The sequence below is a fragment of the Lissotriton helveticus genome, chromosome 3_1 (genome assembly GCF_964261635.1).
Source record: "Lissotriton helveticus chromosome 3_1, aLisHel1.1, whole genome shotgun sequence".
Lineage (NCBI taxonomy): Eukaryota > Metazoa > Chordata > Amphibia > Caudata > Salamandridae > Lissotriton > Lissotriton helveticus.
In genome coordinates this window covers 560,762,784-560,782,242 of record NC_136061.1, presented here as the reverse complement: position 1 = coordinate 560,782,242, position 19,459 = coordinate 560,762,784, and the positions used below count along the sequence as shown (strand labels likewise).

The following is a 19,459-nucleotide window of genomic DNA, read 5'->3' as shown; positions in this document are numbered from 1 at the left end:
TCACAGAAGCACCCTCTGATGTAAAAAATCCTTGTTGCTGGGGGGAGGGGGGAGGGTAGGGGGCCTGGCCTCACTGTCTTGTGAACACAAAATGGTGGCTGGGGGTGCACTGTTTTAGCACACAGGTCTAAGCAAAGAGCAAAGGAGAAATTTGGAGGGAAAACAGATTTGTCACCAAGGAATGAGAGGGACAAACTACAGAGGTTGGACTGCAAATCCCACAATTAAACACACTAAATGGAGGCAATCATGGGCAGGGAAAACCACAAATTTAAAACACAACACGGGTGATAAAATATGCAATTACAGGCAGGCTAAAACTACATTTTTTAACTGTAAAAACCACAGGCAGACAGTAAACACAGACAGTGAAAATCGTTTTTTAAACAACTTTTTGTCTTGGGAAGAGACAGCACTAATCTGTCTCCTTACCACTTCCTGGACTCTGCTCACTGCAATCTGGGGTACATGTAGGCTGCAACTCACAAGATGGAGGAGAATGATTTGGGGTGCACCCAGCAAGGCCTTAAGGGGCCTGGGTAGGTGTGAGAGGAGGGCTCAGACTTGCCTGGTAGCTGAGTAGCCAATGGTCTGCTGGCCTGGGGGTGGGGTCTGGGCAGCTGCTTGCTACTGTTCAGAATCTCCTAGGAGACAGACCGGCTTAATCCACAACTTTGGACTTCTGCAGGTAAAGGCTTCACTAACTCGAAATCTAACAATACTGTTTGAATAAAGCTTTACTCCCCCTGCTGGCCAAAAAACGAAGTGCACAGGCCCCAGTAAATACAGTTTACACAGCTCACAGAAGCACCCTGTTTATTGTAATATATGAGAGACACTAACCCAACCTCCCTAGCTTGAAGCTCTACCACACCAAGATGCTACCCGGTATTCAGCTAGTAAAAGGGCTAAGAAAAAAAACGTCTTCTTGTACTGGGCAGGTCCTTCACCCACCCCAGCAGTGCAGTCTTAGCAGCTATTGTTTGTACTGTTTCAATCATCCTACAGATCTGCCAGCACCTTTTCCCAGTAAATTCTGACCATGCTACCATTCCAAGCTCAGGAGAAGTCTGTCCCGAGTTCTCCACATCTATTACAGTTGGAATGTTCATGCAGGCCACATTTCCACATGCACCAGGGGGTTAAATATAGCCTATGCAGGAACTTAAAATGAATAAGACGTGGTCTACTACTAGGCACCAACCACCCTGTAGTACAGCAGCTTGTCCAAAAAGAATCGGTTATCTCTTTGTCCAGGACCCCAGGCTACTGGTGCCTGACCAAAGGAGATGCAGAGGGGTCTCTTCAAGTACAAACCTATCCAGTATCAAGTACTTTATTCGGTTAGAATGTATAACCATAAAAGCATAAAACAACAAGGCATTAAAATTTACTTTACAATATAAAATACAAGTTTTCCCTATGGATACGCATTTCAAATTATCCAATTTGATTGGAAAAAAATAGGATCATTCATTACATGTTGGAAAAGAAGAGAAAACAATTTCATTTAAGGTAATGACCATATCTGTTCAGTTCATCCGAATTAGACCGAAATTATGTCAAAACGATTGAGGGTGGGAATGGTATAACCACTTGAGACAAGACTACTTCTACCCAGGGAACGGTTACTCACTACATATGGTTTCAGAGGGGTGAAGAATGATGCTCTCGGGTAAAAATCACGAAGATCCCAGGTGGATATGGGGCCATCTCCTATTCGTGGCTGCCAGTTGTGTTGGACAACGTGTTTGTTCCTGAAGTTGACTAAAACTAGGTCACCTGGTATATCTTTATGAAGGGGACCCAGCCAGCCCACCCTTTTAACACTTGCTATTCTACCATCGATGTTAGCAGGTAGGGGTCTTTTTTTAGATAAACAAAACGCAACCTTATTTCTTAGATCCTCTTGTTTTTCCGATTTTCCATTTGTGAGTGCTGGCACTCCCGAAAGTATACACACAAATGGAGCGGCCTCTGGCGGTAAGTGTATATGATTAGCTTTTTGTGTCATGATGCCACGGTTTACAGCTCTCTCCTTATGGGATGTGGGATCTTTATTCAACCCTACTCTGGGGGAGGTGCTCAGTGCTATTGGGGGTTTTATTAGAGCCTTCAGAATGTTTGAGGTTCGCATCTGCGCTACTGCAGGGTGATTTTTAACAGTGTTACAACATGCAGTTGTTTTGGGCACTTCCCTGTCAAATAAAGATTGTGGGTGGCTGAGGCCTCCCATGCTTTTTAAGTGTGGCGAATTGGCTTTAATCATTTCCTCTAAACCTGTCATCCTGTCCCCTAAGTTGTTTATTTTTTCTAGCAAGGGGGATATTATGGATGTAACCATATTTGCGATCTGGGCCAAGAGTGTTGGCTGAATAGGGGGTACAGGAGAATCTGGGTTAGCAAGTACCCTAGAGGGTTTTGGGGTGGTAGTGATGAGCGTTGGTGGGCTTAGGTGCAGCTTTTGTTGTTTAGGTTGGCTCCCCGTGTGGTTAGTCTCTGCTCTCCTTCTTTTAGTGGAGGAAACCTGCGGAGACACTAAAGGTTGCCTAATAGCTTTTACTGGTAATATGGGGGGAGTACCCGACAATGTTACATATGGTTGGGAGGGGTAGTAGTCTTGGGACTTGTGTTATCTGTGGAGCAGGTAGGAGTGCTGGGGGTTCTAGTCCGCATACTTCCTGCCTCCACAGGAACAAACGTAGATTTACATAGAATGTTTAGTTCCTCTAACCAAGATGGAATTTCTGCTAGGTCCGTTGTCTGTCGAGGAGATCTCATGCTAGGTATGCTCTCGGTGGACGGGCATCGTACTGGACTCTCTAGTTCACAAGCAGAGGGAAGTGTTGCCCTGTTCACATAGTGGTCCAGTGTCCCCTTGCGCGAAACCCTCTGAGGGATTGTATATTTGGGCACCCCCTTACAAGTCATGATGTGGTAGTTTTTCTCAGGTTTGTAATGAGAATGGCAACAGCACCTAAGATGTCCAATGTTTCACATAATAGTGCCCCTTGGGTATGAAGCGACAGTAGCTGTGTATAGATGAGTCTATTTTACCTCCTTCTGTCGCGGGGAACCAAGGGGGGTGGCCCGTCCCGGCCTCCTCTGGCCTCCGGAGGGCCACAGAGGGCCCGCCCTTTGCCCGGGCTTAGCCCGCGCGCGGTCCCGCATCGCGGGGGCTCTCTCCAAACTTAAGCGCCTCCGGGCACGGTGTGGGCGGTGGCAGCTTTCCCTGCTAAGGCTCCTGGTAGCTGCAGTCCCTCCCTCGGCCGCGCTGCACTGATGGAAGGTGCTGCAGCGGCGGGGGGACCGGTGAGATTACCGGCGGGACACGGGAGGAGAAAGGCAGATTGCCTGCTGAAGCCCCCAACAGCTGATTCACAGAGCCCCGCTCCACCGGGGCTCTCTCCAAACTTAAGCGCCTCCGGGCACGGTGTGGGCGGTGGCAGCTTTCCCTGCTAAGGCTCCTGGTAGCTGCAGTCCCCCCCTCGGCCGCGCTGCACTGATGGAAGCTGCTGCAGCGGCGGGGGGACCGGCGAGATTACTGGCGGGACAGGGGAGGAGAAAGGCAGATTGCCTGCTGAAGCCCCCAACAGCTGATTCACAGAGCCCCGCTCCACCGGGGCTCTCTCCAAACTTAAGCGCCTCCGGGCGCGGTGTGGGCAGTGGCAGCTTTCCCTGCTAAGGCTCCTGATAGCTGCAGTCCCCCCTCGGCCGCGCTGCACTGATGGAAGGTGCTGCAGCGGCGGGGGGACCGGCGAGATTACCGGCGGGACACGGGAGGAGAAAGGCAGATTGCCTGCTGAAGCCCCCAACAGCTGATTCACAGAGCCCCGCTCCACCGGGGCTCTCTCCAAACTTAAGCGCCTCCGGGCGCGGTGTGGGCGGTGGCAGCTTTCCCTGCTAAGGCTCCTGGTAGCTGCAGTCCCCCCCTCGGCCGCGCTGCACTGATGGAAGGTGCTGCAGCGGCGGGGGGACCGGCGAGATTACTGGCGGGACACGGGAGGAGAAAGGCAGATTGCCTGCTGAAGCCCCCAACAGCTGATTCACAGAGCCCCGCTCCACCGGGGCTCTCTCCAAACTTAAGCGCCTCCGGGCGCGGTGTGGGCGGTGGCAGCTTTCCCTGCTAAGGCTCCTGGTAGCTGCAGACCCCCCTCGGCCGCGCTGCACTGATGGAAGGTGCTGCAGCGGCGGGGGGACCGGCGAGATTACCGGCGGGACACGGGAGGAGAAAGGCAGATTGCCTGCTGAAGCCCCCAACAGCTGATTCACAAAACTATCCATTAGTGATACCAAATGGTTGTTAATTTTTACCTCCAGCAACTTGCCTAGCGTCTGCAGGGAGGGAGGGTACAGTGGGAAGCTCGACCATGCTATCCTGGCGGTCCTCCCTGAAAGGCCAGTGAATTTGATAAATTCCTGCCGTTATGAATTGAGGTGAACTCTGGGGTCCCTAATGTAAAAGGTGATCTTCTCCACATACAAAGAGCTGAGCAGTTGGCGCGTAGCATACAGCAAGACATATACATATTCATAGTAATGTTGTTTGAACTTGGTTGCCAGGTGGAGGTTAGGGCAGGGGATTTGAAATGGGAGACCTGCCGTCAGGCACCTCAATTAATTGTAGCCAAAGAGAGCTCCACTTATTTGTGACGTGGGCAGTTTGTAAAAGAGTTTAATCCAACTAACACATTCTCCTAGAGAGTCCCATCTTCCAGTGTATAGTAAATAGTTTCTCCCACTCTAGGGAGTCAAATGTCTTAGTGGCATCAAGGAGCACTGCTGACGCCTTCAGTCCTTGCTGTAGTTTGTGTAATACTGTGAACAGTGTGTATAAATTGTGAGCTGTGAACCGGTCTGGTATAAACCTTGCTTTTTCAAGTAAAAAGTCAGAGAAGCGGGAGAAGGCAGTCTGAGAGCATCTCTGAAAATATTTTCATGTCACAGTTTATGAAGGACAGGGGCTGGCATGATTCATACCCATCTGCCGATTCGCTGGCTTCAGCAGCATTACTACTATTGCATCTCATAAGGTCGGTGTAAGGGTAGGCTTTTCCGTCACCTCCTCATGCAAGCTTGGGAATAAGATTTCTGATTATTCCTTAAAGAAGTCAGACAGCAACCCATCCCACCATTGGGCTTGCCTGAGGGCATTACCCTCATCACTCCTTTGATTTCAACCACCGTGAATGGCTGGTCGAGAATCTCGTAGCCAGGGCAGAGTCCACCAGGCAAACTGCTTGATGCTAACTAGTGCCACTCCCAGATGTGTGCAAGATGGAATAGTAAATGCAAAAAATGGATAAAATACCATTAGCCCCCCCCATGTTCAACTTCCATCTAGAGCCATTATTTCAATTACATTCCCTCCAGACCAGTGCAACTTTATTAGACTTCTAATGCTTTACCTGGCCTTTCACCTTACTCGTATATCCGAGGAGCAGCGCATTTTCCTCCATGCTTTTTCTTCTTCTGCCAGATTGATGTATTCAGAGATTATCTCAACTAGATCCCACCAGGTGGATTATAGAAGCTTTAGCTAAGATTGGATTCATCCCAGGTGCCTATGCACCGTTTTAAATGTCCTCCTATAAGCTTGAAGGTCCCACATAGTATCCCTGTGCGATCTACTGAGCCAATATTCAGCTTGAAATATTCCCCAGTTTCAGATTGTAGCTCATTCTGAAAGAGCCTGTCTGGGGGTGCTGATGGCTGCATTCTCCACTGGCCTATGCCTTGCACAGGACCATGAATTCTCAAACAGAACAGCATTGAGGCATGATCTGATATAGTTCTAGTAGCCCAGATACTAATGTCAGTTTTTATGAGCGAAAAATCCAGAAGAGATCACGTATTGTGTACACTGGAAATTAAGCTCCCCGCCCATCCTGGTAGGGTGTCTTTTGTGTCATACAACCATCAGGAGAGTATGGCTGCCAGGCATGAACCCCACCAAACAATGAGGAAGGGGAGTCAGAAGAATGGGAAAGAATGGTTGTCCTTCATACTTGGGAGCGACTAGCCCTCCTGTCGCCCAGTGGCTAGCCTGCCCAAGGCTGTTACCAATTGAGACTGGTCCTTTGCCATTACAGAACGTAATCAAAACTCAGTACAAACTGGGTAGAACATGGTACATATGTCTATATGGAGCGAAACTGTCCTCCTGTCCCCTCCATCAGGACCAGATTCCTACAAGCAATCACAGGGGACTGATAATTCATGCACTGCAGCCTTTTAGTCACTCTCACCAAGTATAGGAGAGGCTGTGCTGTTCTCTTTCGAGTCCTGGTGCTTCGTGTTCCCTCGATGCAGTGCATTTATAAAGTTAATTGCTTGTTGTGGGTTTTTAAAGATGGGCCGCTTTGAATTGTGGGTGATGGTTCAGCGTGCTGGATACAGCATTACATATTGAAGGCCTGCTCGCTGCAGTTTCATTTTGACTGGCAACATTTCCAATCACACTGCACCAAATTGACCATATGCAGCTCCACATCTGACCATCCCACTGAAGAACCAATGAATCACCTACTCCATCACAGACCCCTCCAGTTTCAGGTAACGTCACGGTATTAACCACCACTTAAGACCCCACTGACCAGTCTATCAAAAAATAAAATAGGGGTGGGGACAAGGGATGTCAGCCCACAGCAGGAGGCACGCGCCCCGTTTTCTTTATTAAACACGGTCCTCCGCGATTTTTTTTTTTTTTACAACTCTCATGCCTGGCTGCCCATCTCAGCTCTGACCCCAAAGCTGGTCGTCCGCAACAAGGACTCAGGCCCTGCCTGCCCGCTCTTCCCTATCCTGTGTCATCACTCCGGATCTCCAGGGGCTGCATTAGGCTACAACCCACCCCCTCCAACTCCCCACATCACTCGGGGACACCGCCACATCACTCGGGGGCACCGCCACATCACTCGGCCCACCCTCATCATCACTCGGCCCACCCTCATCATCACTCGGCCCACCCTCATCATCACTCAGCCCAACCTCATCATCACTCAGCCCAACCTCATCATCACTCAGCCCAACCTCATCATCACTCAGCCCAACCTCATCATCACTCAGCCCAACCTCATCATCACTCAGCCCAGCCTCATCATCACTCAGCCCAGCCTCATCATCACTCAGCCCAGCCTCATCATCACTCAGCCCAGCCTCATCATCACTCAGCCCAACCTCATCATCACTCAGCCCAACCTCATCATCACTCAGCCCAACCTCATCATCACTCAGCCCAACCTCATCACTCAGCCCAACCTCATCATCACTCAGCACCACAACAGCACTGCCCTTGCTTGCTACCAACAAACATTGCCATAGCCAAAAGTACTCGCATTAGGAAAGTGTAAGTTATTGGCTTTGTGAATAACAATGCTATTAATTTATATATTTTCAAAGCCAACACATTAAAAAAATGTGTCATTTACAATACCAATAGCTCATACTTTCCTAATGCGAGAACTATTGCATTGCAAATGCTTGTTTTTTCCGTAGCCCAGGTGAGCGTCGACGTCCCACCTTTCTGTGTACTTCCTGTGACGTCGGCACGCTTCCTGCGGAAGCTCCCACCTTTGGGTGCCATCTTCGGCTTCTTTTTTCTTGTTTTTGTGTTCGGTTTGTGAATCCTTTAGCAATGTTTTCTATTTCTTCTCCAAGTACGCGATTTTTCCGCTTTGTCCTTTAAAGTGTCTGTTTCTATATTGTCCTTGTATTACCACCTTCTTCTCCTGCCTCATCTTTCTGGCGGAGGTGGGTAGGTGGGTTTGCTAGTGAATCCAGAAAGATCTTCAAGCTGCAAAACTACACCGACAGGTAAACTATTAGTTTTGCAGCGTGAATCTTTCGGGATTCACTATGCTGTGCATAGACTTTGTAGTGGTTTGTCATTTTTGTGGCGGCTGGGTGGAAGATGAGCGTTGGTTGTTGAATATATGTTGAAGCACATTTTGTCCTACTTGTGCTTCCTTGTTTATTTGTATATCCACACAGTAGTGCTTAGTAACATTGTGCACTGAAGCCCATGTTGCCACCAGGCATATGTCTTGAATGGGTGTGTTAGCCAGGAAGGCTATTGTTGCTCCCTTCTTCCTGGTAGAGTGGGCTTGTGCCCCCTCTGCTAGTTCTTGGCCTGCCTGTTTGTGGCAGACTTTTATAGTTTGTGCGATCCATCGTGCGATGGTTCCCTTTGTTACTGATCTACCCGGGAAACTGCTTGCGAAGGAGACAAAGAACTGTTTAGTTTTCCTGTGCTCCTTAGTTCTTTCCATGTAATGCATCACTGCTCTTCTAGCGTCCAGAGTGTGCAGTGCCCTCTCTGCGTTTGTGGATGGTTTCTGAATAATGCTTGGTATCTGTACTGTCTGGTTCATGTGGAACCTCAACACCACCTTTGGCATAAAGTGGGGGTCAGTTCTCATTACCACCCTATCATTGTGCATTTAAATGTAGGGTTCTTGCAGTGTTAGCGCTTGTAGCTCGCTTACTCTGCGCAGCGAGGTGATTGCCACCAGAAAGGCTGTCTTCATTGTCAGCATTTGTAGGGAGGCCTTATGAATGGGTTCCACGGGCGCTTTCATGAGCTCTGTTGGGAATAAATTAAGGTTTCATGCCGGAGGTGGCATCCTCTTAGATGGTGCAATCCTTTTTGCCCCTTCCAGGAATCTCTTTACTATTTGCGATGTAAAGACTCTCTTTCCTGACTCTCCTCTTGTGTAGGCTACGATCGCTGCTAGGTGTACTCTTAGCGAGGATGAACTTAGTTTTGCTTTCAGCAGGTGCGTGAGATATCTTAGCACCGTTGATTCCCTGGTCATCTTCTTGTGTAGCTTCTTCTTGCTGCACCATTGTACGAACCTCTTCCCTTTTGCCACATAGCACCTTTGTGTGCTAGGTCTCCTTGCTTCTCGCAGGGTGCTCTCAGGTAACCTTAGGTGTGCACACTCTATGTCTTCAGGGGCCATGCCACTAGGCTGGGGCTGTCTGGCTCTAGGTGTAGCACTTCTCCGTTTTGCATGGAGAGTAAGTCTTTTCTTTTCCTGAACTTGTGGGGTGGTCCCTCCCTGTGCCATTTCGATTATTTGAGAGTACCAGGTCTGTCTTGCCCACTGTGGTGCCACCAGGATCAGTGTCATGTTGCTGGTTCTGCACTTGTTGAGCACCCTGTGTATCAGCGGTATAGGGGGAAAAGCATAGGCAAATCTTTTCGACCAGCTTATCCATAGGGCATTCCCCTGGGATTGTTCCCCTGGTTGCGAAGTATCGGCATTTTGCATTCTGGTGTGTTGCAAATAGGTCTATCGTCTGTGTTTCCCCACCTCCTGAATAGCCTTTGCGTTTCCTGTGCATTGAGCTCCCACTCGTGGGATGCTGAAGTCTGTCTGCTGAGCCAGTCTGAAACCACATTGTCCTTCCCTGGTAGGTGTATGGCTAGCAGGCCTATTTTGAGTGGGATGGCCTATCTTCATATTTCCTGCGCTAGGTTGGACAGTACGACTGTGTTCCTCCCGGTTTGTTGATGTAGAACATCATTGTTGTGTTGTCTGTTTGTATCAACACTCTCTGGTTGTACAGTTGTTTCTGGAATGCCTTCAGGGCGAGGAACACCGTCTTCAGTTCCAGGTAGTTGATGTGTCGGCCCGCATCTGCTGGAGTCCACAGATCCCTCACTTTGAGTTTGTTCATGTGTGCTCCCCATCCCATTTGGGATGCGCCTGTGGTGGTCACCGTTGGGGTTGGTGGTGTTAAAGGCTTCCCTTTCGTTATGTTCTCCCTGTTCCACCACATAATCTCCTCCTGCACTGCGTGCGTTACAACCACTAGATCTTCCCAACTTCCTGTAGCTTGTGACCATTGTTGTTGCAGCCATTCCTGGAATGTTCTCATGTGGAGCCGTATATTGGGGACCAGGTGTATGCAGGACGCCATCATCCCCATGATCTTGCTCGCTATCCTCACTGTCAGAGCTCGCCCCTTCTGGTAGTGGCATGTCTCCTTCAGCAGGGCCAGTGTTCTCTTGTCGCTGGGGAACAACACCTTGCGCTGTATGGTGTTGATCTGTGCCCCCAGGACGATCTTCACTTGCTCTGGTTCCATTGAGGACTTCCCCCAGTGTATGGAGATTCCCAGGTCTGTCAGTGTCTGTGACCCGCTGTGCGTGCTCCTTGCATGTCCTGTGTGAACTTGCTTTTATTAGCCAGTCGTCGAGGTAAGGGTATACATGAATCCCTTCCCTATGCAGGCACGCTGCCACGAGACATTTGGTGAACACCCTTGGTGCGGACTTTAGGCCGAAGGCTAGGGCTGTGAACTGGTAGTGTTCTTTGATGATGGTAAATATTAGTAGATGTTTGTGGGAATGTGCAGGTAGGCATCTTTGAAAGTCTATGGTGGACATGAAGTCTCTGTCCCTTATCTGAGGAATTACCTATTGTAGGGATGTCATTTTGAACTTTTGTGTCTTTATGGATTTGTTTAGGAACCTTAGATCCAGGATGGGTCTTAGCGTTTCATCCACTTTTGGAACTAGGAAATAGTTTGAGTACACTCCCTTGTTCCTTTCTCTGAATGGAACTGGTTCGATGGCCTCCTTTCAGAGGAGTTCTTGTGATTCCTCTAGGAGTAGCGCTAGTTCTTTTCCTGAATGCGCCTTCCTTTTTGGTTTTCTGTTTGGTGGTTTCTTTTCCAGTTCTGTGCAGTATCCGAACTGTATGATGCGGAGTATCCATTTGTCTGTAGTTATCTTCTTCCACCCCTGGAAGAAGTGTCTTAGCCTGCCTCCTACTGGTGTTACATGTTCGTCGATGTTTGGTCCGGGTAACCCCCTCTTGTTGGACTTGCTGTGCTCCACCCTCGGAGGTGTCGTGTGGGTGGGCACGCTTTCCGTGACGGAGTCACTTTGAGGTAGATTGTTGGACCTCTCTTCTTGTTTGCCCTCGTCCATTCACCCTCCCGCGAAAGGACTGGCCCTGAGGCTGGTACTGCCAGGTTTCCTTTTGCTGCCCCTGCTGCGATTGATTGTCGCCCTGGTGTGCCCCTCTGAATGTCTGGTGTGACGTTCCCGGCTGGTTTCCTCCCATTCCATTTGGTCTCCGTGTCGGGGTACCCCTTCTCATCCCTCTGAATTGTAAGGCCCCCATGGACCTTGCAGTCTCATTTTCTTTCTTAAGCTGGGTGAGTTTCTCATCCACCGGTGCCCCGAACACTGTCTCTCCATTGAAAGGAGTGCTCAGAATGTTGTTCTGTACTTCCGGCTTGAAGCCTGAGATCCTAAGCCAGGCCTGCCTTCTTTCTGTGATTCCTATCATCATAAGTCTGCTGGATCTGTTAGCCCCATCCAAGGCTGTTTTCAGGCAAGCATTTGCTATATTTTTTCCTTCCTCCACCAGGTATGATGCCCTTTGCTGGTATTCCTCGGGAGGTGCTTGAGCAGTTGCCCCATCTCATCCCAATGCTGGTACTGGTGTCTGTTCAGTAGGGCATTGGAGTTCGCCATGCGACAATGTACCCCTGCATTTCTGTCTATCTTTCTCCCAGTTAGGTCCATCCTCCTACTTTCTTTCTCTGGTGGTGGGCCTGATGTTGTTGGGACGTTTGCCCTCTTCCTGGCTGTTGCCGCAATAATGGAGTCCGCCGTGACGGATCCCTGGATGTAGGGCGGATCATGAGAGGAGTGTTTGTATTTTTTTCTCCGTCCTAGGTGTGACAGACCTGCAGGTCGCTGGATCTTTGAACGCCTCCCTTCCTTGGTCCATGACACTCGGAAGCATGGGGAGGAACTGACTCTTTGTTTAAGTGGGGAGCAGGGTTTCTAAGAGGAAACATGCCTTTGGTTTTTCCTCCTCCAGTTTGACTCCATAAGCCGCTGCCGCGTTCTTGATGACCATGTTATAGGCCCCAATGTCATCTGGTGGCGAAGACCTTGAAGGATAAGTCTCCGCGGGCTCTACCGGGTCTTCGGAGTCGAGGTCCTGTGCCATCGAGGATGCAGAGCCGAAACTCATTTGCTGGTCCTCATCGCCTTCTTCCTCATAGTATAGGCCCTCTTCCTCTAGGTGTTCCTGGGGATCGGGAGTTTTCGGCAGCCCTTCGGCGTCGAACTCTTCCTCCTCTTCTATTTCGAAGATCGCCGTCGGCGGTTTCGACGGAATCGTGAACCTTTTCATTTTCTCGTCGAACTCTCTCTTCCTTTGCAGGATGTTCTCCATTTCGGCCTCGGGCCTTATCTTTTTCCTCTCCATCTCGGCGGCATGCTCGGCGTCGAGCGTGTCGACAGATCTCTTCGACGTCGAAGCGACCTTCGGGTCCTTCTCCTTCGAAGTCAAGCCGTCCTTTTCGGGGACGTGCTTCGACGACGGAGTCCTTTTCGAACGATCCGCTGGGCTGTTGGTGCTTGGATGCAGCTGCGGCCGTCGAGGTTTTCGGCGCCTGTGCTCCCTTCGAGGACTTAGACTCTGTTTTTTGATAGTCCTGCTCGGCCTTTCGAGAGTGTCGGGGGTTTAGGGGTCGACGTCTCTCCTACCTCTTTAAATGCCTTATCGGTCTCTACGACCGTGTAGTCGTCTGGTCCCTTTGCGATGTTGTCCTCTTCGTCGCTGGAGAGGCCCAGGTCCCGAAGCGACGGAGGTTGGCCTTTGCCTTGCATGGTGTAGTTGGCTCTCCCCGGTCTCTCTCTAATGCCGAGTGTCTTCGATGTGAAGGTGGAGCAGGTGATGCAATCCTTGCTCTCGTGGTCGACCGGTAAGCAGAGGTTGCAGACCGGGTGCTGGCCTTCTGCACGTAGAATTTAAAGGGTGTTTTGTCCATTCCTGCGCTCAGGGGGCCCCCTGTGGGCGCATTCTCCGCTGGACGTCAAAGATCTCAAAGTTGTCCTCCTTCTTCGTCGTCCCGGCTTGGTGATGTTGTTCCTTGGTATCTTCTCCAATCTTTTCTGAAAATGTAGTATTTTTCCTCTTCTTTCCTCCAAAATCTCTGGAGCCTCTCGGAGACTATCCAGACCCAACGGCGGAGAAAAGAATCTGAAGATGGCGCCCAAAGGTGGGAGCCACCACGTCACAGGAAGTACACCAAAAGGTGGAACGTAGACGCCCACCTGGGCTACGAAAAATAAAAGAAAGAAAGAAAAGACTACGATTCCGGACCCAACCACTAGACCGCGGAATAATGAACAGTATAGTGAATCCAGAAAGATTCACGCTGTGAAACGACACTAGAGTTAGTGGCAACTCAAACTACAGCTTGACCTCCAGCACAAAATTATCTGACAAACACTAGGGATAGGCAGTAACTAGCCAATGGAGTACCAGGGTCCATCTAGACTTCAAGCACCAGATTATACACTTCATAGTGAATTTGAGTTAAGATAGAGATCTGAAGAACCACTGCAATGCGCCCAGCAAAGAGAGCCCAAAGGTATACAAATTCCACACAGATCTGCATGGCTGCTCGAAAAGCTGCATCTAATTGGTCCATCCACAAGGGTAACCACCGTCTAACTCCACTTACTCACTGGGCCAAAGCAGGTCTAATAACATTCCCACACTGGCTGGCAGGAGGGAGTTCCATTGGAGGGTGGCAGACTAGCACTGCACAAAAGCGCCTAGAGACACTAATTGGGAAACATGAGCAAAATAAAAATAGTACAACAAAACATTAAAAAACGATTCAGTAGAGTGGACATGAATGTTAAAATACAAATACCAACATTTGTGAAAATCCCTAGTTATGGTTAGATGAACAGTCCAATTATTCTGTTTATAAAAGACGAAATCAGAAATTACGCTGATGATATTGCTAACCTAGTAATATATTAGATTACATGTAGAAGAAAGGCAGCTGGGTTTAACTGGTGTAACCTGCGCATGTAATATTGGTAAAAACAATGCACTTAAATATCTCTTATTTAAACTGTTTATTTGTACGTGTATGTTAGTTTGTACATATAGAGATTGAATATACAATGGTAATATTACATTTCTCCATTTCTGCAGATTATCCAAGTTCCAGCGTTCATCACTGGGAGAAAGCGTGAATCTTGCTACATCCCATTATTTATCTTATAGACCTCCGTAAGTCTACCAGTCCCCAGATTGTATCCCCTTTTTGTGCACCCCCTGCTCTTATATATCGTACACTCTGCTTGCCAGCACCAGTCCAAGTCGTTTTCCCATTCTTTCCGAGTCGGAACTGCGGCCACTCCCCATCTCTTTGCCACTTTCCGTTTAGCCACTACTGCTGCTAACGCTAGCCAGCGTTGCACATGCTTTGGATGCACTTAAATATTTAGCAGGGAGTTCTCCTCAATGGCATTTTGAAAAATATCATAATTAACAGTGTAATGCAAAACACAGTGTGCCATTACATACTTAAAAAGTACAGATTTACGCAGTTTCGACTTGCACCCTTAGGAGAGGCTCAACTACTCAAAAAGCACAAAAAAGCAGAGGGCTGCAATGTAAATAAGCCTTTTATTACCTTCAGGCAGAGCTTAAGCAGTGAAGTGCACCTTCCTATGTGAACTCCTCAGGCTTCCACAGGCCCTATCCAAGCAGACTCCAGCTTGAAGGTGAAACAACAACTGGCAATTTGCACAGAGGGCAAAGCTATCATTGTACTGTGTATGTTGTGCACGGATTTCATGTTTGCGCAAGTACTACAGGTCAGAATGTATGGCACATGTGTGAAAACCATAGCTATGATGGTAGTTTCTAAAGAAGTCGTTTACAAATGCTCACCAGTGTGCAGAGAAAGCTTTAACACAACAGTAGCAGTAGTAGGTGCTAAGACTATCTAGCAGAACAGAAATCCCACAAATTATTAAAAGAAAAGGCATCATAGAAATTAAGCCACTCATCTCTGCACCTGCAAAGTAATAAAAAAATGCACTAGCTAAAATGAAAAAAAGACCTGGGTCATGGGCTGGGCTTTTTACATCCTGGACGAGGAAGAAAAAACGCAGTTAAGATTAACATTCTGTCAACACCACACTATAAATTTCAGGCCCAGCCTATCTCTGTAGGCAAGAATTGGGGCACACAGGGGCCACGCTATAGTGGGTACACCTCTGTGGGATCTCCTATGGTGGGGCACAAACCTAAAGGCCACCAAATGCACAAGTATGTACCCTGCATTGCACACCATCAAGACATGGGATAGACTGTTGGTTAGCAGCAGCCTTGCTACATTTTCTTCCCTGTGCACCTGTTCCCCACTAAATATGAATTTAAACCTGCTTGGAGGTGGCAGGAATACGGATGTAGAAGGAGTTCCCACATTTTCCAAGGTGGCCAAGTTATGTCATTCTTTCAATGTTAAACTGAATACCAGCTCAAGGAAAGGCAGACTGAGATACATCCAACGAGAACATTGGTTTCTGGATGCTGGAGTTAAGCAGCCAACCACTAGAGAGAAGACACAATTTGAGGCTTTGTTTCCGATTCTATTTATCATTAAGAGGGTAATCTCTAAACAATAACTACTATCACTGGACTCCGAAGCATGATCCAAATGGCAACATGGGGCACAGCATTGGATAAACAAATCTCTCTGAAACGGTGTTACCTATTATGTAGGGACATACATAGCTATTCTTCAACTACTAGGGACAATGAGATAAGACCTTATTTGGGTGATACAACACCTCAACCGCCCATGTACTGCTGTTTCCCCAGTGTGATCCAGAACTGTTGGAGGGGATGTGGCGTAGTGGGGCATCCTCTGCAGATGTAGTTAGGATGACCCAAGTTGAAACGATTTTGGCCACAGATTTCCAAGATTTTACATAAGGTGCTGGGACACACCTTGCAGTTGAAACCAGAAATAATGGTCTTGGGGCTTCGTACAGAAGGATAGGAAGGTCTTACTAGACAGAAGTGGTACATAGTGATGGGGTGTCTTGGGGCTGCAAAAACAACTATTGCCTTTAACTAGAAACAAATGGGTGCACCCCAAATATCTAGGTATCATAGATTGTGGGTCTTATTAGCAATGGAAAGGTTGTCAAGAAAACTAGACAGCACCCATACGAGATTTGAGGGTATGTGGAAACCACTGTTGTAGGTTTTATGCTAGGGAAATAAAAATTCAAAGGAGGAGAGTGATGGGTTTCTACTAATAGTAAGAAACCTTTGACTGTTTGATTAGGGAAGCCATCTCACGTGTGTATTAGGGGACAGTTACGTAAACAAAGATATTGAAATGGCTGGGTGCAGATCATGAAGGGGTTGAGGGTAACTGAGGATTTTCTCATTCGGTTTGTTCTTTGTCTCATGTTTATCCTTTATGCTCACGTAATAACTTTGGAACGCTCTGAATGTTCACCCATGACATGATAGTTTGAGGTTTCTAAATCTTTTTCTTTGTAGATTAGATTACAGTACAGTTTATAGAGCGCTCGAATGCCGAGGCGTCTTGGCGCTAAGAGTGAGAAAAGAGATCTAAGAATATTAAAACTAATCAGTTAAGACCCCGGAAACAGCCATGTTTTTATTTGCTTCCTAAAAACGGTCAAGCTTGGTTGACGTCTGAGTGTAATGGGCAATTGGTTCCACAAGCTAGCTGCACAATGTGACAAGCTTCTAACCCCCCCCCACCCTAATCTGGCTCTACAAATTTTGGTGGCACAAATGAGGCCGGAGTTAGCTGATCTGAGGCTTCTGTTGGGGATATCCCACTGAAAGATTGTCGCAGATCAGAATCACCGCCGCCTTATACAGTCTTATGCACAGGGCATAAGGCCTTAAAATCCATGCACTGCTGTATTGTAAGCCAATGTAACGACTTTATAGCCGCTGAAGTGGAGTGACCTTTTGGGATGTTCAAGAGTATTCGTGCAGCTGCATTTTGTATGGACTGCAGTTTGGTCTTTTGTGCCTTGTCAATACCCACTTGAAGAGCATTGCAGTAATCTAATCGAGATAAGACTAAGGCCACAACAACCGTGTTTCTTAACTCATGAGGAATAAAAGGGAACACCTTCCGCAGTAGCTTCAAAATGTAGAAATAAGTGGAAGTTACGTGGTTGATCTGAGCAGAAAACCCTAGTTGATCAAAGATGATCCCCAGGTTCTTAACTTTCATAGATGGTATTGGGCACATGCCCGCCTCTACTGGCCACCATGTGTGATCCCATAGGGATGGACCGCCACCAAACTCCATGACCTCATGTCTTATTCGTGTTGATCTTAAGGAAATTATTACTTATCCAGCTCATGGTGCGCCTCAGAAACGCATGGAATATAGCAGCTAGCTGCTCCGAATTTTTTGATACCGAGATGATGATTTGGGTATCGTCACTGTACGACAAAAATGAGAACCCATGCTGTCTAATGAGACTGGCGAGCGGGGCCACATAGATATTAAAGAGCGTTGGTGACAGTGCCGAACCCTGTGGGACTCCACATGGCAGATGGAAGGTATCTGACAGCAGACTCTCCCAGTATAGAGTTTGCTCCCTATCTACTAGGAAGGAGAAGAGGAGGGACAGAGCCACCTCCCCAATCCCCACTGCCTTCAGCCTTTGCACCAACACCGTGTGATTCACAGTGTTGAATGCTGCGGATAGGTCAAGGAGGATGAGGATCGCTCTACCCCCCCCCCCCCACACACACACACCTATCCACCTGCCTCCGGATCTCCTTTGTTGCTACAACTAACACCGTCTCAGTCGAGTGCCCTGACCGGAAGCCATGCTGACTGCAATCCGGCAGGTTATTGCTGACTAGGCAAGATGTCAGCTCCTGGTTAATTGCCCTCAAGAATTTTAGCAGCCATCAGTAGGCACGAGATGGTACGATAGTTCTTAACCTCTAATGGGTCAAGTGCTGGCTTTTTCAAGACGGGTCTGATACAGGCCTTTTTCCAGACCATCGGATAGCTCCCTGAAGTGATCACCTGATTGAGAATGGGAGTCAGATGTTTACTAATGGTCTGGGACACCGGATGTATCACAGTCGGAGGACAGGGATCCCATGGTGACCCCGACTTGGTGAAACATATAGATTTAGTTACTTCAATAGGGGTTACTGGGCAAAACAAGTTCAGCTGACAATGCAACAGCATATCCTCAGTGGTATCAGATGGACCGTCATCGCCTCCCTGCCTATTTTTCCGAAGTTCATCATAAAACATATTGATCATATTTTTAAAGAAATTGGGCATGTTATAGCAAAAAGTGGAATCAGGACTAAAGCGGGTGTTCCGACACAATTTCGATAGTACTTTAACATTTTTGAAAAGTTGCTTGGTAGAGTTAGTAGCCTCTGTTATTTTAGCTGAGTAGTAGGTGGTTTTTGCTAAAATAATGGTTTCTTTATATTGTTGTAGCGCTGTATTGTAGGATATCTGCTGTTCCAACCTCCAAGTACGTTCGGCTTGCCTGCATAAATCTTTCAGCTTTTTCAGTTCCGGACCGTACCATGGAGATGGTGCCAACGATCTTCTGGATTTAATTTCTTTTAGTGGGGCCAATTTATGTACAGCCAGGGCTAGCCAACTGTGAAATTAGCTAGCAGCCTCGTAGTTATCCTGGATCAGAACCGGGGAGCAGCTATTAAGAACCAGCTCCAATTCAGTGCCTTGGGTTTTGTTCCACTGCCTGATTTTTATGCTCGCTGGTTTCTTTATATCCAGCTGTGTGGGTAATGAATAATGAAGGTTAAAATTAATTGCAAAAGGGTCAGTCCAGGGAAGAGGTGCGGGATTACTCAGTATGACATCCAAATTAGTGGAGACAATACCATGAAGTGTATGATCTGCCAGATGTGTGGGGTCCACCACCTTTTGATGGAGACCATAAGCTGCTAAATTATCAAGAAGCCAGTTAGTATCTGGATTGTTGTTAAGTTCCAGATGGAAGTTAAAATCACCCAGAATGATGAGTGAGTTGGAATTTGTAAAAGATTCAAGCAGGGTCTGTAGAGCCAGAAAAAAAGGGGCTCTGGGGCCCGGCGGTTTGTAGATTAGTATCCCATGTACTGTGGAAGTGTTGTTAATTTTCACCACAAAATGAAAGGCCTCCGCAGGCAGTTGTATAATAGGCTTGCTATAAACCTTCAGGTTATCACGATTAATTTTTGCTATCCCGCCACTGTACTCCATGTCCTGACTGACTACCGAATAACCTGCCGGGAGGGCGCTATTCCAGTCTGGGGCCGAGGCCTGACTAGTCCAAGTCTCTGTGAGGAAAACCAAGCCCAGTGCAGAGACCTGGAGCAGGCATTTCAGATCATACTTATGCTTGCCCAGTGATCTCATGTTTAGGAGTAAGCATTTTAACAGAGGTGACTGCCATCCTACCCCCGACCAGACTATTGCTACTGGCTGCAGTATTCCTGACCGAGGAAGAAGGAGTAGTTTCTGTCCTGTAACTCCAGTTCTGTAGTAGGGGTATCTCTGTTAAAGTCATAAGCTACCCACCTTCTCCTCAGACCCTGACCCCTCGGTGTCCCCGATCTCCTTATCC

The 19,459-nt window shown here is 48.0% G+C and overlaps 1 protein-coding gene across 1 annotated transcript in view; it reads right to left on the bottom strand.

The window, feature by feature from the left end:
* ZC3H15 (zinc finger CCCH-type containing 15) overlaps positions 1–19,459 on the bottom strand; it is a 243,772-nt gene that overhangs the window by 105,622 nt on the left and 118,691 nt on the right. The gene's annotated exons all lie outside the window — the stretch shown is intronic.